Consider the following 26,729-nt stretch of genomic DNA (forward strand, 5'->3'; position numbering starts at 1 on the left):
TTCTCAACTTCTTTCCTCCCTGCAAAATTGTCGATCATGCCTGTCTAGCGTCTTGTTTCTGCCCTTTTGCTTCCGCCCTTCTCCTGCTTCTTGACGCTCTACAGACCATGCCATGTACCTCCCAGCCCTCCTCATACCATCCCTCCCAGCCGGAAAGCTGGAACCCTCATCTCCTGAATGATCCTTGAGATCAGCTCAAATTTCACCACCTCTCCGAAGACTTGTCTGGATATTCAAATCCACAGTGAGTTCTTTGTCATAAACACAAATCCAAATCCTGTGTCAACTTCTGGAAGTGAAACATACACTACCTTGTCTCGTGACGCTTGTAAAGAGTTGCCCTGTACTGCTATTTAGCTTTTCACGTGTGTTCATGTTATGTCTGCAGTCACGCCGTCTTCTGCTTGAAAGCAGGGATGTGATTTTAAATTTGCTGAAATCTCCCAAAGGAAATTAAATGGAGCCAAGTAAAGAGCAGTACTCAATCAATATTGTTAAGTCAAAGAAACCAACATTCTCATCTATAGTTTGGCCTTCTTTTCATTGAAAGAGCTTATTAACATTTCAAATAAATTAATTTTATTTTTAAAGTGCTAAGATTTCTTGAGTGTTTTGCTTTTGAAACTTGCTATAACTAGCCAACATGCAGAAGGGACATCCCAAACGTGGCCGGGCTTCGTCTGAACGAAAAGCTATTAGCATTTACTCCCGTAAATCACAAAGAAACAAATAATGGCTTCAGCCTCAATAATATTCCACTAATGCTTTTTAAACAAAGATATATGCAGGCGGCGAGTGACTCAGCTTCCAAAATAGGCTTAAATAAAAATAATCACATTGTTTTAGAACAGAAGGTTGTGTTTAATTGGTAATTTGTGGGTTCTAAGATGGAAACACACTACTGTGGATTCTAATGCTTGGTTAATAAATGAATTACAGTAATATAATCCAATCACTATTCATCTCAATTGAACAGATAACTTTCCCTAAACCAAAAACAAAGGAATCAAAGGAGATCCAGTTTACCTGTTTTTGAATGGATGAAAAAGAAAACTGATTTTTTAAGAAGAATGCCAAAATGCCTCAACGGGCTTGCTGCATAAAATACTCAGTATAATGCACATACCCTGCAGGCCTTTGAAAATTCTTCAACTAACTGCCAGAAAACAGTAGTGACTGTTAGGCAGTCACAGTCATTAGGCTAGAGCCCCACCTAAAAAAAAAAAAAATTGCCTTTGTATGACACCCTGATATAAAACAGACCAACTATCTGATCCTTCCAAGGACGAGAATCCCCAAGTGCCCTTATCTCTAGATCACGTTCAGCTCACAGAAAACATTTTTATTCTTCAGTAGTTCCAGCCAGCCCCAAACGAACCCAACAGTTGTCACAGGGCTTGCCTGGCACTGAAGAGAGATTATTGATTATATTCGTTTGTATGATTTCACATGTTGCCCAGACACCAATCTCAAGTATTTTTAAATTCTGTGTCCTGCATCCCCCAAGCATATCCAACCAGGCCCTGCTTAATAATATCAAGTATTTTCCTCTGTTAAAAACTAGTACTCAGCCTAAGGACCATTAATCAGAACTGTCAAGTGTGACAGAAATACACACACTGAAGAAAAATTCATAAAACACCAAGACCCTTTACGTTGGGAGAGAAAGCACTGTCGGGCAACACCCAGGAATTCACCAAGTAAGACCTCAGAGCGTTTCTCATTTTCACTGGAGGCACTGGTACTAAAGCAAGGATGCCTCATAATGAGGGTCAAATGTTGATGTTATAGTGTCATGATTTATGACGGGAGTTCATAAAACAGGTTGAGAATATACAACCTAATTTGTGACTTTGGTTTACAGAAAAGCCCGAGGATAAGATTTGTCTTCCCACATCCCTGTGTAAAAATGTGACCAGCCCACCCAGGCAAGGCTCCCGAGATGACGGAGCCTTATCTTCGACAGCTGGTTCAGGATGGCAAATGCTTTGTAAGGCTTTATAAACAAAACTGAAGGCTCTCAAATAAGTTGATGAATTTATTCAGCCTTAAAATCGTGGACTGGAGAAAACTACAGGCAACCCAGTTTGCAATTCAATTCTTCTTTGCACACGTCCCAGTGCGCATTAACATCACGTAGAAAATGAAACATGGGCAAAGTGACACTGGTGATGGCCGCCATGCTGAGAAGCTCTTCGTACTGGTGGCACACAGTCCAGAGGAGCAGGGACGCTCTCCGTCAGCATCCAGTCCACAAACATTTCTTGAGCAACTACAGAGGACATCAGCTTCAATTTTAGATATAAAATGGGCATCCCTGAATCTTTAAGGTTTTCACAATTCAACCATGAAAATGACACACACATGTAATCAACTCTACACTGGAAACACATTAGACCATGCTCCCCACAATTAATAATCAAGTTCAGTTAACTCGGTCCCCAATCTCTATAGTCTTTTTCACAGTCCATCTCTGAGTGGAACAAGCACAGATCTTGAATGAAGCTCCAGTTTACCGAACTCTGAGACTAGTTGCTTATCTCTAAAATACGAGTAACGTAATTTCTCTCAAAGGGCTTTCATAAGGGTGAAATCGAATGTGTACCATGGCCAGAATAAAAGGTGTTCAATACATATTAGTTCTCCCTGAAGAAAACATTTACACACTCACCAGCACAACTTCTTTATGTTGAGAGAGAATATTTTGCTATTACCAGAAGGAAATTTTCTATTCTATTGACGGTTTCATTATTTCTTTTTGGAAACAAAATGCAGAGGATTAAACACACACACACACACACACACACACACAATGTGATGGTTACAAAGCCACAATTCTATTTACAAAATATTCAAATTATACAACTTTCCCTTCATTTGTCCTTAATAAGATAGGCCTCTTTCATTTATTGTAACAGTTGCATTCCAAATTTGCACACATAATCGATATAATCTATTGTGAAAATAGGAAAAATCATATTTTTCACCTCATCAGCCCTTGTCTATTAGCAAAAATCTCATTTGCAGTGGTCCTCTAGGGACAAAACAGGGCTCTCAGGTACCTTCTATCTGCTACTACCAAAGGTTAAGCAACCTCACTTTTAGCCCTAGAAGAGATGGAAAACTTAATTAACTATTACCTTGTGTTTATTCCTACCAATGTGGTTCATGGATTTGAATACAGAAGACACATTCCTAACCAAAAATGAAATACTGAACAACAATCTAGATCTCAACAGTATTTTAGAAAATAGAATATCAACACAGTTACCATAAGAGAAAGAGATGGTGATGATGGTGATAATTTCTACCATTTCTTGGATCCATGTGTGTGTCGGGTATATGGACTTCTCAAATCCCTCCTTGGTCAAGTCTTTAACCAAAATGAAGGGCAGAGATGGTAAACACTTGGTCTTATAGTTTCATTTAATAGTTGAGGATACGGAGGCTCAAGAGATGAAGTTACTAGTTTGAAGTTGCATAGGTCTGAGAGTAAGCAGTAAATCCAAGATTTAAACCCCGTTTCCAGTAGGTGCCAAGGCCCAGACTCCCCTACTAGTTCATAATGTCAACATAACAAAGAGTTAATGATGACAACAAAGGTGATTCAACAACCATTTGGACACTTATTGTTACTCTATTGCCAGAGATACTGAGAAAACATATAAATTCCTATTTACATAGTATCCAAAACAAACTAGAAAACATTAAGGAAGACTTTCTAGATGTGCACTACTAGGTGTCTTTACAAGCAACAGAAGCTGTTTGTGTTCATAGAAAAGTCTAGTCTGCTGTGCCTGGTAAAGGCATACAAAGAATGGGGTTGGTATAATGACCAAAGCTCCACCAGGACTTGAAAACTCATCCTGAATGGTATGTCACAGTACAGAAGGTTCACTCTGGTTCTGTTGTAGCAGTTTTGATCTTTGGAGATTCATAGTCACCTGACTTCCCTCAAACGTCTTCTAAGCCAGTGACTGGGCACAAGGCCACAATTTTGCATTTCTAATAAGCTTACAGGTGATGCCTTGCTCTCCAAAAACTACACTTTTAGTAGCAATGTTTTAAACCAAGGTCAAAACACAGAAAGGTTCCTGTGGCAGGTCTCCTAGTTTAGAGCCCAAAGAATCAACTTGCAGCTTTCCATGCAGATGTTTTGTCAAGGATTCTTAACTACCAATACATTCAGCAATCCTTTGTGAGGAATGAAGAAGAGAGGTAAATAAAAGAGACAACCTACAGATAAAGCTTCTATAATCAGCCACTTGACAAAAAATAAATCAACCCAGTGGTAAAGCAGTCTATTGACATTTCTAGATTGCCCAATATTATGCTAAATTTCAGAAGGATTATAAAAGGATTATCTGATTGTTGACCTCATGAAACATGTAATCGAGAAAAATATTTAAGGCAATTTAGCACTAAATTTAACGATAATAACCATGTGTACAATGGGACTGAAGTATTGGCAGGTAACAAAAATTTTTCACTGGATCCCTACTTCTACGAAAGAGAGGATGGCACAGATTTTAAAAGACAGGGAATTGGGGCGCCTGGGTGGCTCAGTCGGTTAAGCGTCCGACTTCAGCTCAGGTCACGATCTCGTGGTCCGTGAGTTCGAGCCCTGCGTCGGGCTCTGGGCTGATGGCTCAGAGCCTGGAGGCTGCTTCGGATTCTGTGTCTCCCTCTCTCTCTGCCCCTCCCCCGTTCATGCTCTGTCTCTGTCTCAAAAATAAATTAAAAAATGTTAAAAGACTGGGAATTTACAAAATTGCTTTCCTTGATATGCAAAGTTTTGAAATTAAAATCAACCTCAGATTGTATTCCAAAGGCAGTGTATGTTAGTTCACAGCTTCATGCTTCAGTGCAGCTGAGACTTTGCTCTACGCCTTGCTAAAGAAAAAAGGAAGCATGCAATATACCCAAGTACATCTAAGAAGGGGTTTTTGCTACCTGATCCCAGAATGGGTCTCACAGATGCTTTGGTCAAGGCTATCAGCTAGCTACCAGACCCTCTCAAGAATGATGATCATAGCATAACACCAATTCTTGGTACCTAGGTCTAGTTTTGCCTCTCCCAGAACACCCAAGATTCAGGGCCAGAACAAAACACCCCTTTATCACTCAGGAAGAGGAAGACAGATGCCTAGACCATGACTGATGACTGCCCATTCAGACTTTTGATTCCTGATCGCCAATTCTTTCTGTGAACAATCCATTCCTCCTTTACCACGACCCAAGACAAGGCCATATAAAAATGTGTACAGAGCCCCAGATCTTCTTTCTTTAGCTTAGCCTGGAATCCTTCCACCAGCAATTTGACTTTGAAAGAAGCCTGGTCACCATTAAGATCAGCATGTCACTGTTGGAAACCATCCAACAAACCCAAGAGTTCTTATTTTTCAGACTGATATATAGAACTTAAAACAACTAATTTCCCCAGCCACTGAAAATGACAATGTTGAGTCATTTATGACTAAAAGCAAGGGAAAAAAAAAACTTAAAATTTCCTCATTGTTTTCAAAAATTTAAGCCAGATTTCAAATATTAGGTTAATGTATTGCCAACGTATAATCAAAGCTATACATAAAAAAAAAAAGGCCAGCATCCAGCTGAAGAAATAGCCATCAATTAAGGTTTACCTTGACAAGATACTGAGTTTTGTCAATCCACTCTGTATTTAGCCAAATAATAATAATAATAATAATAATAATAATGATAATGATAATAATAATAATAGTAATAACAATAACAACTTAACCATACTTTCGAGAATGGCATTTTACACACATTAAAAAAAAAAAAGAAAAAAAAACTCAGTAGCTAAAGATAGCAACTAATTCGGTCATGCTTTTCTAGAGCACAGACCTCAAGAAAATACTTGACTCTGCTTAACAATGAGGTTAAACATGAATTGTTTTCAGCGTTGAGAAATTATTTTGTCAAGATAGAAGAAGTTTCATAGAAATTTCCTAACTTTACATAACAGGCAATTCCAATGCTCTTACTTGCAAGGCTTCTCTGGCTTTTTTTTTTCTTAATGAAATGTGATAAAATATTAATTCAAGATGCCAACAGACATACATAAACAGAAAATGCAACACGTTTGTTCTAATATCATTGCAGCATGTTGGCTCTACTCCTAAATAATTATTGTATTAGTTAGCTAGTGCTCCCTATAGGCTTATGCAATATTTTTAAGTAGTTAGACCAGATATCCTGTCCATGAGAAAGTCATTTGTATGCAATGCCATATCAGCTATACCTCTCTGGGAGATAACAAGGCTGTTGCATACTGTGCTGTATTCCAACCTGCTATGTATATGGAACTTGCAGGCGACTGGCCAAAGACAGAGACAGAGGACAGCTAACTCCAACAGGGAAGACAGCTAAAGGATGTTAAGGCACAAACAACTCTCCTAAGCTTTCTCAGAGAACACCAACAGCCAACCTTTTTTCTTCTTGGGCTTTGACAACCCCCTTTGAAAACAGTGAGAAGAATCCTTCACAGCCGGGGGTGGGCATTTTATAGAGCAATCTCTACATACCAGAAGTTGGCAGTCTAGAAAAGAAAATCATGGACCTCAACTATTCCTTTTGAAAAGCACAATTCAGGAACATCAAAGAAATAAATTCTTTAGAACAGTCACATTATGTCTGATCAATATAAAAGGATGCTTAGCTATTTCACAGCTAATAAAGCAAAGTGGAAAGAACCTTGCTTTTCTTTCCCACTGAAATTCTAATCATCAGTTAGAGTCCATTTAAATCTGACTGGAGTCTGGCACCTGGCTTTTGTTGGCCAGGCAATGCAGTACTGGCGAAAACAATAAGCCCAGGGATACCCAGGATCTGCAAACCTAATTTCAAACTCAAGCTATGAGCTTTAAGTGCAAAAATTGATTAGCACAACCATACAAGCCAAATCACCTCCAACCAAATATTCAATTCCCCAGTCTTTTAATGCTGATAAGAGACCATCTTCACGAGCTTTACAAAGCGCACGCAATGGGAGCAATCAAGAGTTATTTCAACATTTCACACTACCTTCACAAACCCTTACGACATTTGATTGTCCAAGGGCACCTGTGTGGCCCAGCTGGTTAAGCGTCCAACTTCAGCTCAGGTCACAATCTCACAGGTTCGTGAGTTCGAGCCCCGCATTGGGCTCCTTGCTGTCAGCTCTGCAGAGCCCGCTTTGGATCCTCTATCTCCTTCTCTCTACCCCTCCGCCTCCCCCTCCCTCCCTCTCTCTCTCAAAAATAAACATTTAAAAAAACACATCTGATTCTCAAGAAAATGCTCTGGCCTAGATTCCTATAAATTATCCATTTTGACATTGGTTTCCTTCATGAGTGCCACACTGTCACAGAAGCTGAGCAGCCTCAGAGAGGACCATGGCATTATCAGATACTCAGAGAGACAGGTGATACAGTCTCTGTCACAAAACATGAGTTAGAATGAGCAAATACCATACCCTGATTACCTGTACTCAAATACAGGCACTCCGTGACCTGGCTAGTTAATACCTTCAAGTCTCACTTTATGATTTCGGAATCATAAATCCAAGTAGCTTAAGCATTCCTCAAGAAGTTCTCCTAACCCAAGCACTGAAACAACTATTCTTGGTTGCTTGCTCTGTCACAGTTCCTGCCTGGACTACTGTCTGAGATGCAGAAATAGGGAACATTGGGAACCATGCTGGCTTCCAGTAACAAAAACAGGTTCATTTTCTTCACACTTACAATTTTTTAAAAACTGGATGGCCATCATTATGGAATGCCACCAGAAATAATTTCTTCATGCACCTTTCCTACAAAACAGCTATAATTGAACCATTCTGAAGTCATGACAATTACGGGAGTAAAACATTTATAGCATACATCTTTCCACATCCCAAATAGCTAAGGGCATCTAAAGCAACCAACAATTACAGCTCTCTGCTTTAAGTACTGAACCTTCTATGAAGAAAAAAAATCACTGTCAATCTTGTAAACCTAAATAACTACTGTATGCTTCATTTCTTTCCTCCTGCGCGGCATTCCTATAATTTACAATTTTCTAAAAAAAGACATCACTAATAATCACATACGTTCTGTCAAAGCTAACAATAAAAAGTTCTGCTCTTAATCCTTATATACAAAACAGCAGGACTCACTTCACAGTCACCCTTGATATGGCTCTAAAGAAATAAAAATTAAATTTATAGGTATGTATGTATGTATGTATAAGAAACATAAAATAGTACCATATGCCTATCAAAGTTATTACCCTTGAGCTAGGAAAATTGTATTTTTTATTTTCAGGAGCATATATATGTTACTGATAGCTTATCCCTTTTTGTTCTAGCTTTATTGAGATATAATTGACAATTAAAAATTATATATATTTAAGGCATACCATGTGATGATTTGATGTATCTATACACTGTGAAATGATGACCAGATCCAAGCTAATTAGCACACCCATCATCTCACCTCCCACAGTTACCTTTGGGGGGTAGCAGTGATTAGAATATTTAAGTCCTACCCTCAGCAAATTTCCACTATACCATATAGTATTATTTGATATAATCACCAAGACATACATTAGATCCTCAAAACTTATTTATCTTACAACTGAAACTTTGTATACTTTGACCAACATCTCCCTATTTCATTCACCCTAGGGAACCCAGCGACCACCATTCTACTCCATGTTTCTGTGAATTCAACTTTTAGTTTTCACATATGAGGTCACAGAGTATTTCTATGTTTGGCTTATTCCATGTAATATTCTCCAGGTTCATCCATGTTGTTGCAAATGAGGGATTTACAGCTCTTTTAATGGATGAACAATATTCCATTCTGTATGACACAGACACACAGACATACCTATACATATATAAATATGTATAGATATTCACATATACACACATGCACGTTTTATTTAGTCTGTCAGTGGACACTTAGGTTGGTGCCCTATCTTGACTATTATGAATAATACAGAAGGAACATGGGAGTACAGATATCTCTTCTAGATACAGATTTAATTTCTTTTGGCTATATACCCAGAATTAGGATCAGCGGATGATATGACAGTTCTGTTTTTGATTCTTTGAGGAGCCTCCATACTGTTTTCCATAATGGCTGGACCACTTTACATTCTCACCACCAGTGCACAAGGGTTCTCTTTTCTCTTTTTGATGATAGATAGCCACTCTAACAGATGTGAAAGCATATATAATCGTGCTTTTAATTTGTATGTCCCTGATGATTAGTTTTTTTGTTTTTAAAGGTTTTTTTTAAAGTAATCTCTACATGCAATGTGGGGCTCGAACCCACAACCCCAAGACCAAGAGTTGCACAGCCTCCACTGGCTATGCCAGTCAGGCGCCCCGGGCATCTTTTCATATACCTGTTGGATATTTGTAGGTGTTCCTTAGAAAAACATCTACTCAGGTCCTTTGCCAATTTTTAATCAGGCATGCTGTATGTATGTATGTATGTATGTATGTATGTATGTATTATTTATGCGATTGAGTTGTCCTTTATACATTTTGGATATCGAGCCCTTATTAGATAGGTGACGTGCAAATATTTTTTCCCATTCCATAGGCTGCCTTTTTATTTTGTTGACTAATAGTTTATTCTAATAAAAATCCACTACAGTCTCATTTCAAGTAAAAACATGCCTAACTATAAATAGGTGTCAGGAAAGAATTAAGACTAGACTTGGAAGAATGGAGACAGACTCAATTTTAGATTACTGTATCAGTACAGTCCAAAACCACTGTTCTTTTTTTTATGTTTAACCATTTTTTTCTACATTGGACAGTAACATGTCAATTAGCTAAGTCTAATAAGAATTTAAAGAATTTATATAATTATACACCTAGTTTTACTGCTTTGCCTAAGATCACTGTCACCTCCTATAAAATACTTTTCATTAAAAAAGGCAATTTCTTCAGTCCTTTGATGGGACATAATTAGCTTTTCTGACATATCAAAGTCACCTTGCAACACTAACTCTGAGCTATAACACTAAAGCCAGGTGTGCTGTTACATGACTTTTTTCTTTACAGTTCCAACAGAACTGTTGATGGATGCCTCTGTAGTTTAATATCTGACAGTAGGTGCAAGTAAATAACATTTTTATTTAAAAAACTATAATGCATAGTGATAATGAAGAGCAGAGGCAGCTTTTTCATTTACAACCTGTCTATAAATTTTGGCAGGAAATTGAAACTAATTTAATATGTTCAGTCTGAGGAAGTTACTCAGTTCTAAGAACACACAGCCATAGTTAAATTGATGTAGCCAGAATTATACTCTCTGAAATGAACAAAACAACAATGGAGGGCACCTAAGTGATGTTTCCAAACTGAAACACGCTATTTGGCTAGACTTGAGTAAAAACACAGAGTTTTCATATCTGTGGCTTTACTGCAATTATTATCATTACTAAATATATCTTAATCTGCTCCCCATCACCACTTGAAACAATTACTTTTCAGAAATTCATTGTATATGGAGTCCTTATAAAATAGTGCCATCTTTGGCGATATTATTTGGTAAACTGACAGAATGATAAAGTTTACTTTAAATAAGCTCATTACACAAATTTCCATAGTGGAGGATGTTCATTTACATAACTTCTAACTTCAAATTAAGGGCTTTTCAGTCAAGACCTCAGACAATGTAAGGCAGTGGCCCCTACTGGTAAAATTTAATACCTTACCACAATTTAAAATTTAATAAGAATTGAACATGGTGGAAAACCATTCCAAGGAAGCAAGATTCTGAGTGTCTGGAGATGCCCCGGTCTGGAAGGAGGGATCCATGTGAATGTGACAGAACAGCTCTCAGAATAAAGGCAGAGCTAAAGCTTGCGGAAAGAACTGAGAACAAAAAAGAAATAAAGATGTATACTCTCTCTTGCGTTTTATGTTAGGTCTACATGTCTGCCGAGGCCAAAAGGAGCATGAGGTATCTACCACTTCCATACTTTTTCATAGAAAACCAAAATCCTTTGACCCAATCCAACAAGTGTTTAGTCTATACAAACATACCTCCAATTATACGATGAAGATAACTAGAAAAATTAGATTTGCTTCACAAAGTATGCTTTATAGCCAACTTTAAGAAATATTTGCATTTTTTTAATGTTTATTCATTTTAAGAGAGACAGAGAGAACTGAGCAGGAGAAGGGCAGAGAGAGAGGAAGAGACACAATCCCAAAAGGCTCTGTGCTGTCAGCACAGAGCCCAATGCGGGGTTCGATCCCACGAACCGTGAGATCACGACCTGAGCTGAAACCAAGAGCTGGGGGCTTAATCAACTGAGCCACCCAGACACCCCAAGAAATGTGCATTTAAACCAGAGTTACCACGCACATGAACGTCTGGGTTATTACTTTGTGAGACAAAATAAGTAAGCCAGACTTGGTGCTTCTGAGGCAAGTACCTTTACTGTATTGTCCTTTTGTTCACCATTCAACTTGCCGATTGAGTCAGGGTGGATATGGCTGTTTCTGAGGCTCAGGCCAATAGCTCTCAACTGGCTCCAACCCTGAGTACAATTCCCTCTTCACCCCAGGTCCTCAGAAAGCTCTAGGAAAGAGTGGAGGAGTGCTTCCAGAAACTGAAGAAAGGCCCTGAAAGGTCTTTGAAGAAATCCTACTCTTAGTCAACTAGTCCCCATGGGCCCCCTAAAGGATTCTCCCATGCACTTGTTTTTCATCCATTCTTCAGCAGGGTCCTTTGTGGCCTATCAGCAAACTAATGACATGCTGAAGGATTTTTAGGGCCTTCTTCTTAATCCTGCCTTTAGAATTATGAAAGTCCATTCCCTGTTTTATACACAAAAAGAAAGGATAAACTTTTTAAAATTCAAAATAGATTAAGAACTGCTCTGAGAATAAAAACATCATCTGTGTGTAAATTACCAGATAAAAATGTTACAACACAAATACCATCTCTCTCACACTGTTCCTCTTTTAAGATCTACCAACCCAAATCTCTCACCATGCAGCTCAAAGTGGCCCCATGGACCGAGAGCATGGGCCTCTGTGAGAATTTGTCAGAAATGCAGAATCTAAACCCTACTCCAGAACTACCTAGAAAGAATCTGCATCCTTACAGGATCCTTAGGTGATCTGAATGCATTTAAGTTTGAGAGCACTCCACCTGAAGGTTTTCACAAGACCACTGCAAAAGAATCTGAAAAGATGAAACTAGAAGGAAATGTGCCCTTCCCCCACACTGCATGTGGACAGACATAAAGCCAACAGAGCCAATTACTAGAACTGTGATGAAGTATAAAATTATAAAACACATTTTAAAAATATATAGACTGGGAATGGGGAGTGATTTCTTGTAGGTGCAAAAATTCTTTTGAGGTGATGAAAATATTCTAAAATTAGATTTGGGGGATGTTGCACAACTCTGCAAATATATTGAAAACCACTTAATTATACACTTTCATAGGGTGAACTTTATGGGATATAAGTTTTATCTCAGTAAAAATGTTAAAAACATACATTAATTAAATTTAACATCATAAAAAAGATCAAGTATCATTAACCATAAGGGAAACGTAAATTAAAAACACAAGTCATCACTTTACATGTACTAGAATAGCTAAGGAGGAAAATGAAGAAATCGTAGTATATCCATACAATGGAATATTATTCTGTAACAAAAAGGAACAAAGCACTGATACATAAAACTAAATGGATGAATTTCACAAATGTTGTATGGAATGACAGAAGCCAAGCTCTGAGGAATACAAACTATGGCCTCATTGATAGGATGTTCTAGAACCAAGCTAGGGTGGTAGCAATCAGAACCGTGGTAGTCTCTGGGAATGAGGAAAACTGACTGGAAGGAGGCACACAGCAACTTACTGGAATGACAGAAAAGTTCTAATGCTTTATTTGAATGGCAGTTAAACAAGGAATTAAATTTGGTAAAAACTCATTGAACTGTTTATATAAAATCTGTGTCTTTCCTTACATATTAATTATACTCTAATTTAATAACAACAAAAAATCTGACCCCACTCCCTACATCCATGTATGAATGGCATGCCCTTAAACACTGGGAAATATGGGGCGCCTGGTGGCTCAGTCAGTTAAGCATCCAACTTCAGCTCAGGCCATGATCTCAAAGTTCGTGAGTTTGAGCCCCACATCGGGCTCTCTGCTATCAGCAAAAGAGCCTGCTTCAGATCCTCTGTCCCCCTCTCTTTCCGCCCCTCCCCCACTCCTGCTTTCTCTCTCTCAAAAATAAACAAACATTAAAAAAAAAAAAAACCCTGGGAAATACAAATGTTGTGACCAGGTCTCCCTTCTCTGCCATCTTGAGTATTATAGTATTCTCTTGGAGCAAACTTTCTACAAATAGTTCTTTATCCTTTTTAATCACCAAAATTTTCTCCTAAATTTATGATTTTTTTTTCTAGAATTCTTCAGAAGGGTTTAATTCCTGAAACAGAATGTACATATTTCATCTTTTTCTCTATAACTCATTTCAATCATCATGAGCATCAATGAGTCTGTAACACAGGGATATTTTGAGAGGTATTTGTGGTAGAAGCAGCTACTTATTGTCTCTATAACAAGAGCTGCTATGCTCTTAGCTTTATTTCATTGTATTCCTTTGCTATTAGCAGGCCTCTTCCCAGCATGCCACTGTCAGCTGCCCACCATCTTTTCTTTCTCCTATTTGACTCTAGAAACATAATGTGGACTCAGGTGTGACTTCGGAGGAGAGAGTCTGTGATCAACCTACCCAATATTTCTAGCCATTCTCTCCCACATCACCCTGCCTTTGTCCTTTATTGCCACAATTTTATCGTGTTTTGTGTTTCTAACTTGCTTACGATCTGTCTCCCTTCACAAGCGGAGCTCATCAGTGTCATTTGCCCCATTAAACGTTCAGCCACTGAAGGAGCGCCTGGAACAAAACACATACTTAAGAAAGAGCGGTGGATGGGGGGGGTGGGAGTGGTATCTGGTGGACAAATGAATAATGAATGGTTGGGGAAAGCACAGACACTAGAATCAGACAACAGAGTAGAACTCCTCCACTTAACTAAGCTGAATGATCTCAGACCGAGGGATCACTACCCCCCACCCCAAGGCTATAGTCTCATTTGTTAAAACGGGACTACGCCTTATCTATGTACCATATACCAGTGCTATGAGCACCGAATGGCCTTTAAGCCTCCCCTAGGGAAAAGCTGATAATGAAGCCCAGACAACCTGTGTGTAAAGAAGAAACAAGTCTTGAGTAAGATCCTACATGAAAAGGATAGGTTTTGTGCAACCCTTTTTATACATGTCTCAGCTGCTCAGGACTTTCAGATATAAGATAATCTACTAAGTAATTTTTATTACTATTTTATAATTATCATTGTTATACCTTTTTGCTATTCACCTAATAGCTAGATAAAGTACCCTGAAGAGTGAAGTGTCTATTCAAGCCAAACCAAGAACCACCTCTCTACCTTTCCAGCCTTTAAAAGCTGTTTCAAATAATGGTTACTCCCCTAGATTTGAAAAGCAAATAAGGACAGAAGACAGAAGGAGAATAAAGTTTAAGGAGAGGCAATCCCCAGCAGGAGACTTAGGTAAAAGTCTCCAAGTGACTTGCACAACAAAACAAAGCGCAGAGTTCAAACAGGTATTTGATTTCAGCAGTATTTGCCAAATGAAGTAAATGAGAATCAGCCACACAATCACCCAAAACTCTGAATAACACAGAGCGAGAGCTAATCTAATTAGACAATCAGGCGAAAGAATTTATTACAATTAGTTTCTCAAAGTAAGCAGATGACCTTTAACAACTTCTGTCCTAACAGATAGCAAGCAGCAAGACAGTAGTCTGGGCATATTTCTCGGGACTTAAACACGGTGCATAACAAGTTCAGACACTGCCCAGCTGGCCCAACAGAGAGCCTGAAAACAAAACCACCACACGCACGCACAAAAATCGCTTTTGTTTTTCTTCTCCAAAGTGTTTGGTAGGCATGGACAAGGTTCACTGCTGAGACTTTTAAACCACCCTAAGCACAGAAAAATTCTGAAAGAACACATCTCTAAATTCTAATCAAAACCTTTTAGGCAAAACACATAATCCTTAGTTGTGAAATATTGGCCACATTCTTACATAACGACGTGTACATATGTAGTGCACAGTATATCCATAATTCCATCTATCTACACATGCATGTGTACAAAATTTGGCAGAGGGGTCCTGAGACCATTGCCATATCTTCTTCTGTCCATCGTTTTCAATGGCTGGTGACTTTTTCAGAGAATTAGACGCTAAAAACAAACAAGTGCATTTTTAATGGCAAAACATTTAATCTGGCTCTTTGACTGTTGCAGGTAGGTATGTCTGTAGCTCGTATGTGTGTTTTTCTTTTAGATCGGGTCTTGGGAGTTTTTATGCATTTAGTTGCTCAGTAATAAATGACAGAGAACTGTGGGCTTACCGTCCATTTTAATGATGGTGTTTTAAATGGCCACCCTTTCTCATCCATGCTTCTTTAAGAGTAAAGGCAGAAGAAGGTTTTAAAAGTGGGCACTGGGCACCGACTGACACAAGTAGACTTGAAGAAGAGCCTCTGGCCTGCTGCTGTACATTTACAGAAGATCTCATAGCTCCATCTAGCTCCAGATGAGGGAATTCAGGGACTACTACAGAAGTATACCCAACAGGACTACCAAAATATAAAAGGGAAATCAAGAATAGTCAAACTGAACCCATTATGTAAGCGCTGAGTTTACAAGTGCAGGAAGTTTGTCAATTAACACTGATTAAAAAGAATATTCATCAGTTAATTGACAGTTGCTTTTCTAAATAGAGAAATCATTCCTATCATTATTTACTTTTTTAGCACTTCATTTAAAAAAAATAGAACAGATGTGAGAAACGATGAAAACTGAACTTTTTTTTCCCATGGAAAATGTTCTCCTGTCTCACACATTGTTCTGAGTGCTCTGAATTCTGCCTTGAGATCAGGAAAACAAAGAGGAAGCCACTTCTAAAGTTAAAATCGAAGGATAAATCAGGATATGATGCAGAAATATGACATGATTAGTGGTTTTTTTTAACCAAACAATAGAAACTGTTTTGAGTTGTTTATACCCTACAATAAATCAAAAGGAAATTTACACAAAGCCTCCAAAAGGGGGTTATGTAAAAACATAATTACAACACATGAACAATCTACAAATATGTCTTTAATACGAAAACACTAAAATAAGCAGTAAAATACTAAACAACTGATGAAAATTCAGCTAGGAAAATAACATTGGGCCTAAAATACCAGGAAGAACATGCACGTGAAACAACATTTATCAAAGTAAATTCAAATCGAATCATACTATATTAAAACATATGGAATTAGAGTCAGTATTTAATATTATGATATTAAACAGAAGCACCACTCCTTAATTATGTACTTTAAACATGATTTCAAACATTTTTAAATGTTTTAATGATGGACAGGCAGTTTCACATTTCTCTAAATATCATTTATTACTGAGGAACTCAAAACAATAAAATCCCTGAAACCAAAACAAATTGGTATTTAACCCAATTTGACTGGATTCCAAATGAAATATTCAAAAGGTGCATAGGAAACAATCTGTGTACTTCCTTCTTCACTTAAAAAAAAAAAAACAATCCTTGGTGTATTATTTTGATTCAGTAGAAGAAGGGCAACCGAATTTCCAAGTTAATTTTATACGGCATTGCATTAAAGCGTATTTGCTTTTCTTGCAAGTCCTTGACATGAGTGCACGTCGTCCAGTTTTATTTAGCAAAGTGATCAGATGACCCTCATCAGCTAGGATAGCGATGGCCTCTCATGACTCACACCAAATGGGTCAGTGCTTTCAGGTAAGTTCCTCCAGGAGTTCCTTAACAAGACCATGTAAACACCCATAAATACAGCATGATGGCTCTAATTATGATTTCCAGCCAAAGATTCTTCTCTCTTCTCTAGGCTTCAATTCCATTGACAAGCTTCTTAAACTTGGCAGATAAGCAAGAGAAGCATTCTGATATCACTTCTGCTAGTAGTGTCTCTGCTACACGTGGCCCGTCTTTGTGGTTCTAGCCAGCCACTAAACTCTGTCACTCATCTTGCAAATCCGTCTCTTTTTGTCTCTGCTCCCACCCAAACTCACACTTTTTCCACCTCAAGCCTGGATTACTGCAATCATTTCCAAATTAGCTTCACTAACCCTCCAGCATTCTCTCAGTTCCACCTAGCACACACGTCCTTGTGGATACTCTTGATATTCCTCGTGACTGACACGTGTTCAACAACATCAAAATGTCCCCACTGTAACCGCGTAATGCTCCAACCTGTGAGCCTGGCATTCATGGTTCTCCCGGGGTCCCTTATGATCTCCCAGTCACAGGCCCTATTCTTCAGCCTTGATCCTGTCTCTGCCTGGCTGAACTATATTCCCCACTTGGAATGGCCTTTCCATTTCTGATGACTGGTCAAGACCCTTCCTGTCCTTCAAACTCATTTGAACTCGTATTTCCACAAAAACATTTTTCACAATGGCCCCAGCCGAGCATATGATCTGATTCCTCAAAATCCCCACAGCATTAATCTATATTGCTCCCTTGTCCCTTAATAAAAATGTATAAATTCCATGATTTGTGCCCATGGCTTCCCTCTCTTCGCTGGAACACAAACACTTCAAGATAGAAATCCAAGCTCTATCAGTGACACCATCCCCCTGACTCACTCAGAGGTAGTTGAAGCAATGAGAAATCCCTAGGCTCGGGATATAAACAGGTCATGTGGCATTCACTTTCCCAACCTAGGAGGTGAAGACACAGCTACCAAACTCCTTGCTTGTTGTAAGGATTAAACCCCCCGGCACAAGCTAGAACTTCACTGCATATCAGCCACTCTTCTTGCCTGCAATGCCAAAATCTAACAAGCAGTGCACATATTTGGTGAGTACCCTAGAAACATTCAAATTAATTAATATCATTTTCTAACTTCAGCCAGGGATATTCTGAATTACAGTTACAGTAAGAGGTATTTTGGTAGTTATCCAATTAATCGTCATGCTTAGCACTTTATTTGGCTTGGAGCCTGACGGCATATTTAAGTTTACCTCTTGCTTCTCAATCTAAGGGGACTTTCTCTGCCACTCTGGCGAAAGTGCTCACTTTGAGGGCCTTGGAAAAGAGCCAGAGAAAGAGGCTTTGCATGGAAAGCAAAGACCTCATTTTACCAGTGCACCCAGGTGAGTGTGGGGACTACGGGGAAGGCTAAACCAGGGGCGTCTGCCTCCACTGCCATGTTTGGTGTGGCCCTGACAGAAAACACCAGACCCAGCGATGCCTAAAAGGATGGCCAACAGGGAATTGACTGGATATTATTCATCTATAGCCATTATGCAGAAAGGGGCATTTTGATATTTAAGTATAAACAAACATTAAGAATACTACATGTGTATCTTTAAAACATAACTGCAAAACACTTGAGAAGTAAGGGGAAGAAACACAAAGAAGGAAAAGGTAGAAGTAAGATTGAAAACCCAGATTGTTTTCTCTGACCATTTCCAGCATTCTTTGATCCTGGGGGAACAAAAAATGTTAATCGCCTCCATGTCTCAGTCCAATGTTACAAGACTGGATAAAAAGAATCGCAGCCAACAAAAACTGTCTACATTAAAAAGAAAATCTCATACTGCATCAAAGAAGTCATCAGAACATTTTGTTTTCTTAGGTTTCTAGGTATTCCTAAATGTAGGCTCTCTAAAGACAAATGCAGTCGTAAGGCTCCAATTTTATATCTGGCAAAAAATAGAGATTACCTAGGGACTAATAAGCTAAACATTTCTTTTCTACATGAAGTAAGTTTAAAAGAATCTTTATCTTCAAAAGATCAGAAACACAGTCCTCCCTACAATTCAGCATTTGTCAAAGTTTGGTTATGAACCACCTACATCACAATATCCTGGAGTGGGGTAGGGGGAGCAAATAAACACTCCTGGACCCACCCCAGAATTTTAAAATGAGAATCTTTTAACATTTTCCCCAAGTGGGTTTCCACACATAAGTTTCAAAAACATTAAAATTAACCACAGAGACTAAAAAGACTTATCTCTAATGGTGGTGTAGAGTCCACACAAATCATATCACATAATTCCTCCTTGCTTTCACTAATCACATTTCATCAGTGTAAGAAAAACAAGTAGTTGCTAGCAGCAACAGTCAGTAAATGGAAAAAAAATATATATCACACCAGCAGCCTAAAAATTACGTATCACAGTGGTCAGATACAGACAGTATCTCATTTTACCTGTCTAGTGGTGATTTTTCATATTTTGTAGATTGGTCGATTGATAGATACATAGTCTGATTCCCTGTTGAAGTATTTTATTTTGTTTTGTTGTTGTTGGCTTTTAAAAACTAACTAGCAACCAGCAGTCACATCCTCTTTCCATTTAGTCCTCAATTGTGTGGGACCTCCACCATAAATACAGTCTGAACAGATCGCCCCAACTCAGCACCTGAGCCACTGTCACTCATCCCAACTCAACAGATGAAGAAGCTCTAAATTATCACAGTAGCACACTCCATTCACAACCTGTCTGAATCCGAGTACTTGTAATAAATTAATATTAATATAAAATTCAGACAAAGCAAAACCCCTCCCAGGAGGTTGTTAAAGTAAAAGAACTTGATCAGGGAAGTTTGAAGGAAAACTCAGAAACTGTCAGGGCTTCAGAGTCCTCCTAATCTGAAACATTGGTTTGGGGGTTGGAGACTGGATAATTTTTAAAGGTTTTCTAGATTTAGAATACTATGAATAAAGCATGACTGTGCACAATTTTTAAAACTTTTTAACATTTATTTATTTTTGAGAGACAGAGCATGAGCAGAGACAGAGGGAGACATAGAATCCAAAACAGGCTCCAGGTTCTGAGCTGTCAGCACAGAGCCCGATGCAGGGCTCAAACCCACGAACCACAAGATCATGACTTGAGCTGAAGTCAGAAGCTTAACCGACTAAGCCACCCAGTTTCCCTGACTGTAGAAAGATTTTAAACCATATATAATTTTCCATCATTCTACCACAGTGTCAGACTGTGTGTAAATTATGTAATCCCTGTAATTCTCAACCCCACCATTTACAAAATGAAGATAATAATGACACTAATATTAACCTAGTAAAATTATCGTTAAGGTTAAATGATATAAAGCTCTTAAAGCACTGAGCACTATTTTGGCTTGCTGTAAATTCTCAAGAAATAATATTACTTATATATAGTGTGATTTAAACTTTTCCCAACAAAATATGCCAGACTGACTGATAGTTAAGCACAGTACCTTGACATTTGTAGAGCCCAGCTGGGCCAAGTAATTCACCTGCATAGGGACCCAAGTGAAGTCATTCATATAAGCCTATCACCACTCGAGATGGGGGCAATGCGTGATAGTTTTCACAATGTTCATGCTTTAACCAAAACACCACTTCCAATGTTTCTCTCCGTGAGAGCTCATTCCTTCCAGCCCAATTCCATCTCCACATGACACATTCCACATGCACACCTTGCCAGTCCAAGATGCCCCTTCTCTCATTTGTGTTTGATATAGTGTCTACATCGGTCAGTTTCAACATCTCAAATGCTTCCAGCTTGCCTCATATACCATTAAAGATCAATAAAGCAGTGGTGGGATTTTCTTTTCTTTTTTTTCCCCCTAACAACCAAATAACGCCCACTCCTAACAGACAAATATCTGCTAAATATATCCCTGGAAACTGAAAGAAGCTATGTGAAATGAAGTGGCAAACATATAAAATGGTCAGGGATTTCTCTTTCATTACTGTTATCAAATTTCAAAATTAAAAAGTCAACAGGGGTATAATATTTATTCAGGGGACACAAAGCACATGGAACAATGCTCAAAGGTGCATTTTAAAGACCTTCAAACACGTTAAGGGAGCCGAAGTTGTAAGATAATAAAAATACTATTACAGCCCATTAAGCATGTTGTAATGGTGCTTAGGGATGATGCAGTCATGTTTTGCAAAAAGTTATTTTCACCCATCTCCCTGAGAGGAAATTCAATGCAATCCAGATATTCTTAGGAAGATACACAAATATTTCTAGATAATACAGAAATGTACTTCATCACCATTGCAGACCTCAGACACTAATTTGAGTGTTCAGGATGTGCAGAAGTATAATAAACCAGAAAGGAGGATCAAATCAAAAAGTTGTTTTTTAATGCTTAAATTAGTCTGATTTGTCAGGGTTAAAAATTCAAAATCAGTTAGGTCAAAGGTTCAGGCTTTCAATATTTTGCATGTGTTGTTTCTGAAAAACAAACGGGTGCTTTACACATCGTGGGGCAACATTGTTTGAACGAGGGCAAACTTTTTTATGAAATGATACTTTAAGTGACCACACTCTTGAAATGACTCTTCATAAAGCGATTTTCAATTTTTTTTAACCTATATACAACTCAGTAGAGAACAGAGTCTAAACCGCTATACTATTAATAATTGCTGTTGATTCTATTATTTTTTTCATTGCTCCATTTCTGGCATCTAGAATAGGGCCAGGGCCTATTAAATAGGTGATCAATAAATGTGTTTGGAATGTATGTATTAATTATTGAATGACTATCCATATATTTATGCATGGATGATGATTTATATGAATATGTATACACATACACAGATGGTTTTGGAAATTTAACAAAGGGAAGAGAAGAGAGCTCAGTTGTAAACACCAATTTTGTGCCCAGCTCTTACTATTTCACTTACATAGTTTCACTTAACCCTCACAATGACTCATAATCAAAGCTCACAGAGAATAAGCAATCAGAACCTACAGCAATCAGAGTCCTACAGCTAAAACAATGGCAGAAATAAACTGGTGGGATTCCCTGGAACTATCTAACAGCCAGCACTCCCATCATTCTGACATCTCGACAGTCATTCTTTCTCCCCTGGCTAGAAGTAATGGCACATCAATTAAGAGCAAAATAAAATCACATAGCAAACTCCTAAAAATATCGGGCATCTGGAAGAACCACTGTGCTACACAGGTCATCGTGAATGAACTGGTACGAGCCCTCCCTAAAGGTACATGATGGCAATGAGTAGGGGACATGGTCGATAGAAAGGTTATCTCTGGCCACAAGCAGGATCTGTCTAGAAAGCAAGGGCTTCTTGCTCATCAGGAGAGCCACAGCCACTTAATTGTCACCATAACCAAGGTTCAAAGATTAAGCTGCAAGAGTGTGGGGTCACACTGCTTATAATGGTGGAACTAGATTCCCTGTATCTTTTTGACTCTCACTACTCTAACATACTAATATTAGGATTTAGTCTTCTGCCAATATCAGCATTTCTCAATCAGTGGCAATTTCTGATAACGCTTTTATTATTATTATTATTATTATTATTATTATTATTATTAACATATTAAGAGAGTGCTACTGGCATCTAGTGGGTAGATCCCAGGAATCTGCCAAACATCATACGATGCACAGGCCAGCTCCTCCAACATGAAGCACTATCTGGCCCAAGACATCAACCGTGTCAAGACTGAGAAATATTGATCTATGTCAATATACAAAGCACCCACTTAATTCCCTCACCTATATACTCGGGTGTCTACTATGTGCCATAGACTGTTCTAAGCACCAGGGAAGTGGTAATAAGCAAATCAGACAATGTCCCTGTTCTGAGAGTTTACATTTAAAACTGGGGGTAGACCTTAAGGATGGACACACAAGGGTGACTTTGGAACACACTATAGTAATCCAGGGAACAGATGATTGTGACTTCCAGATACAGAAAAGCTGAGGTACAAAAATAGAGCAGGAAGCAGTCTATTTGCTATCAAAAGATTTCCCCAGTGAAGCACTATCAAAATGAAAAAAGCGCCCCATGGAAAATCAAACCACAGATGACAGCTTAAATGAAAATAATCCACTTAAAATTTCTTTTGAACTGTAAACAGTGAGGATTGGCAAAGTTTGTAATAATGAAGCCCTCATTCAAATCCGATTTTTACAAAACTCAACTCTACTTTGCTCCTGTAGTAGATGTGTTCTGGAAAGGTTTTTCTTAATGTGACAATCTGTACATGTGGGAAAAGCCAGTGACTGATTTGGGAATTCTCTCTTCTGTCACAAGCTAAAAAGTTCTCTTTGAGGCACTACAAATTTCACGTATGTCGACACCATACTTATCCGGGTGTACCTTTCTATACCTCCTGCCAAAAGGCCACCCCCAACTTACAAATGGGTTGCCTTACAAGAGTTCATTTGCCAACTAGTTACTTGGAACCCAGAATATATATTCCCAGAGAAACAAGATTTTGTTGTAAATAGTGGTTAGATTCCATAGCCAGGAAACAAAAAATCTGTCTAATTCACACGGTATCAGTATGAAAACAGTGAAGCTAACAGCAGTTTTAAGCCTTGCTTCTATGAGACAACAGATTGAAATTCCAATTCCTAATGCTTAATGATTAACTATGAGAATGAGGCAGGTAAGGAGCTCTCCCACACCCTGATGTCTGCCTGACTATAAAAGCAGGGGTTGTAGTGGTCTCAAGCCATGGGGGAGGAGAGATTAGAATCTTTACCAGTGATAGGAAGTGATGGATGGATGGATGGATGGATGGATGGATGGATGGATGGATTCTCAAATGAAAATTGAAGTCCTGGGAGTCAGGTTATGGCTAGAAATGTTTACATTAATTCAGTCAACAAATATTTGGCTAGATGTTGGAGACGCAGGGATGAATAAGGCAGGCTCCATGTCTCTCATCCCAGAATGCAAAGCCATAAAATACATCACACTGGTAGAGAAAGTGAGTGATAGATGGGGAAAAGGGATGACGTATAGGTGGGACTCTAGTACAAAAATGATGAGAATGTCCCAGTGAGAGCTTCCTCTTGCAGAAGGACAAGAACAAGAATCATGAGGGGCGCCCGGGTGGCTCAGATCCGACTTGAGCTCAGGTCATGATCTCACAGTTCGTGAGTTCGAACCCTGCGTCGGGTTCTGTGCTGACAAGCTTGGAGCCTGGAGCCTGCTTTAGATTCTGTGTCTCCCTTTCTCTCTGCCCCATCCCTGCTTGCGCTCTGACTCTCTCTCTCTCAAAAGTGAATAAACGTTAAAAACAAATTAAAAAAAAAGAACAAGAATCATGAATTTAACTAGAAATCAGTCTTCGATACAGTTAAAACCGTACAGATTCATCTGGCTGAATAAACTCTCTTATTTCACAGAAAAAGAAAGTGACATTGAAATGCAAGAGTCTACTTGTAAATTTGGAATAAGATCCCAAATGCTTTATAATCAAACCTCTATTAGTGTATGCTTTCTGGATCTTACTTTCCTTTTCCGTGGCTTCCAGATAAATCCATACCAATCCTTCCTCTTTTCTAGAAGTTGGACCCTGGAGTGGCAAGGCAAGCTTGAGTGATTAAGTAAGAGAGGACCTGAAAAGCCAACACCTTTATTTTATAAGTGAAAAAGCAGAGATCTAGGGAGATTAAGTAATGTGACCGACCTAAGACTAAGGTAGAATGAGGGCTGCCTGGCTTGTGTGACCCCCCAGTTTCCATTACAGTACCACCACTCCCACTATCATTATCATAATGAGGAAGACAAGGAAGAAATAGTACCTCTGGGAGTAGATACTATATGTAGACTAGAAAGGCATAGTCCTCTAAGCAAAGGTTCTATTTATTTTTATGAGAGAGAGAGAAAGAGAGAGCATGTACCCAAGTGAGGGAAGGGCAGAGGGAGAGACAGAGAATCCCAAGCAGGCTCCACACTCAACACAGAGCCTGACAATAGGGCTCAATTCCATGACTGCAAGATCATGACCTGAGCCAAAATCAAGAGTCAAGATGTTCAACCGACTGAGCCACCCTGGCACCCCTAAACAAAGATTTTAAACATAATTTCCAACTTATGAAAAATACTGGCTATAACTTTAACTCTCTTTGAGGTAAGTATGAAATCAAAATTTATAAATCAGAAGATTTTCTAGAAAACATATTTTTGCCCAGAAGTGCTCCCCCCCTGCAAAAAAAAAAAAAACAAAACAAAAAAAAACTGACTGTATTTTGGAAAATTTTCTTTTAAATGTCTTAATTATGGTCTATTGAAATACATGTTTTCCCCATTGGAAAAAATTTTTATAAATCTGGAAGCTTCACAAATCTGTGTGTCATCCGTGCGCAGGGGCCACACTAATCTCTGTATCGTTGGAAGTTTTCAGGATATGTGCTCCTTGAAGCAAGCACTCCCTTGAATTGTTGAAGACATCATTTCACCCTTCAGTTACTGAGTAGTTCTTATGGGTGCTCCCTCATGCTAAACTATCTCTGTGCCTTCATACCCTCCTACTTCGGCATGTTGCCTTCTGTTCCAATCAGGGCTTCTAGCATTCTGACAGAAATCAGATCACAAAGACTGACAGAATACAGGGGAAGGCAAGAATCCAAAATCTCTAAGAGAAGGCTTCTCAAAAGTTAAATAATCATTATGATGGCAATTTCGGTGGCTCACAGGCATCTTGGGTGACATCATTTTGAATATATCTTACTGATCTCTTTTGATCTCAGTTCAGTGGCATTTTCAATTACATCTAGAATCTTGGCAGTTCTCTGAATAATTGAGAGACTAACAGTTTAAACTTCAGTGAGCTAGGGAGATATAATTATTAGGAATGCATATGGAATTGGCTTTTCTATTTCTGGTAATGTGTTTCAATTTTATTTGATTTTAAACATTCCTAAGTATTTTTAATGCTGTCCTGGATATATGTAAATAATTATTTTAGAGTAAGAGTTATATGTTTCAGTTTAAAGTACTGCTTACACATAAAAGGTATTAGGTAAAAGTTATCTAAGTTAATTAATTCTGGAAACACAATATCTAACAATAGGTACAGAGGGAGACGAGGTAGCAAGAAGTGAAAGAGCTACAAATGAAAAGTTGGAGCAGCCCCAACGAAATCATTAGGAACTAAGTGACTGTTTGTTACGGTGGCTTCAGAGGCTCCAGGAAACAAATGTGATACATGTGATAATGACCAGAACCCCCAAAGTAATTCAGAGACACAATTCTGCACACCTTTTGCTGGTAAAGCTCTAAGCCCATATGTCATGTTAGCCAAACATGACTTCACCACACACGATTTCAGCATCCAAACACGGCTTAAGGGCTCCTTAAATTGACAATCAAGAACCACTCCTAATCCCTACAACATGAAACTACAATCTTACCACCTAATATAAAGTTTTGAAGACGTATCTTTTCGGGAATAAAAACAGAATGTGTGTGCCCAAATATTCAGTGAGCAGAGCTGGTTTAGATGATCTCTAAAGGGCTCTTCCATACGAAACTAGGTTCAAATCACACCAGAGGGAGCACGTTTTATGAAACTTAATAACGTCTCTTCACTTTTCTTGTAGCTAACGATCGAATATCTTTTATCAGTCTCCATTCTGCCAAAACCTTTTCTGTATACGAGCTGGCAACATGGAGAAGTTGTCTTGTTCTTTCTTTCCAACTCTTAGCATCGGTAGCCAAAAGTGTCTTTGTTGCTCAAATAGTCCATGCCATCTGCCAGCAGCTTCTCCAGCCTGTGGTACCATCTGCCAGCCACCCTGCTTCTGTGCCCAGGCCATGTTGCCTCTGTGCTATTTCAAATGGTT

At 38.6% G+C, this 26,729-nt stretch overlaps 1 protein-coding gene and 1 non-coding gene across 4 annotated transcripts in view; both read right to left on the reverse strand.

Moving 5' to 3' along the window:
* Positions 1–26,729, reverse strand: part of PARD3B (par-3 family cell polarity regulator beta) — a 1,023,096-nt gene that overhangs the window by 699,978 nt on the left and 296,389 nt on the right. The gene's annotated exons all lie outside the window — the stretch shown is intronic.
* On the reverse strand, positions 25,207–25,313 carry LOC125174226 (U6 spliceosomal RNA). Its single transcript, XR_007155348.1, has one exon. It is a non-coding gene; the product is annotated as a U6 spliceosomal RNA (small nuclear RNA).

Source organism: Prionailurus viverrinus, chromosome C1, assembly GCF_022837055.1.
Source record: "Prionailurus viverrinus isolate Anna chromosome C1, UM_Priviv_1.0, whole genome shotgun sequence".
Taxonomy (NCBI): Eukaryota; Metazoa; Chordata; class Mammalia; order Carnivora; family Felidae; genus Prionailurus; species Prionailurus viverrinus.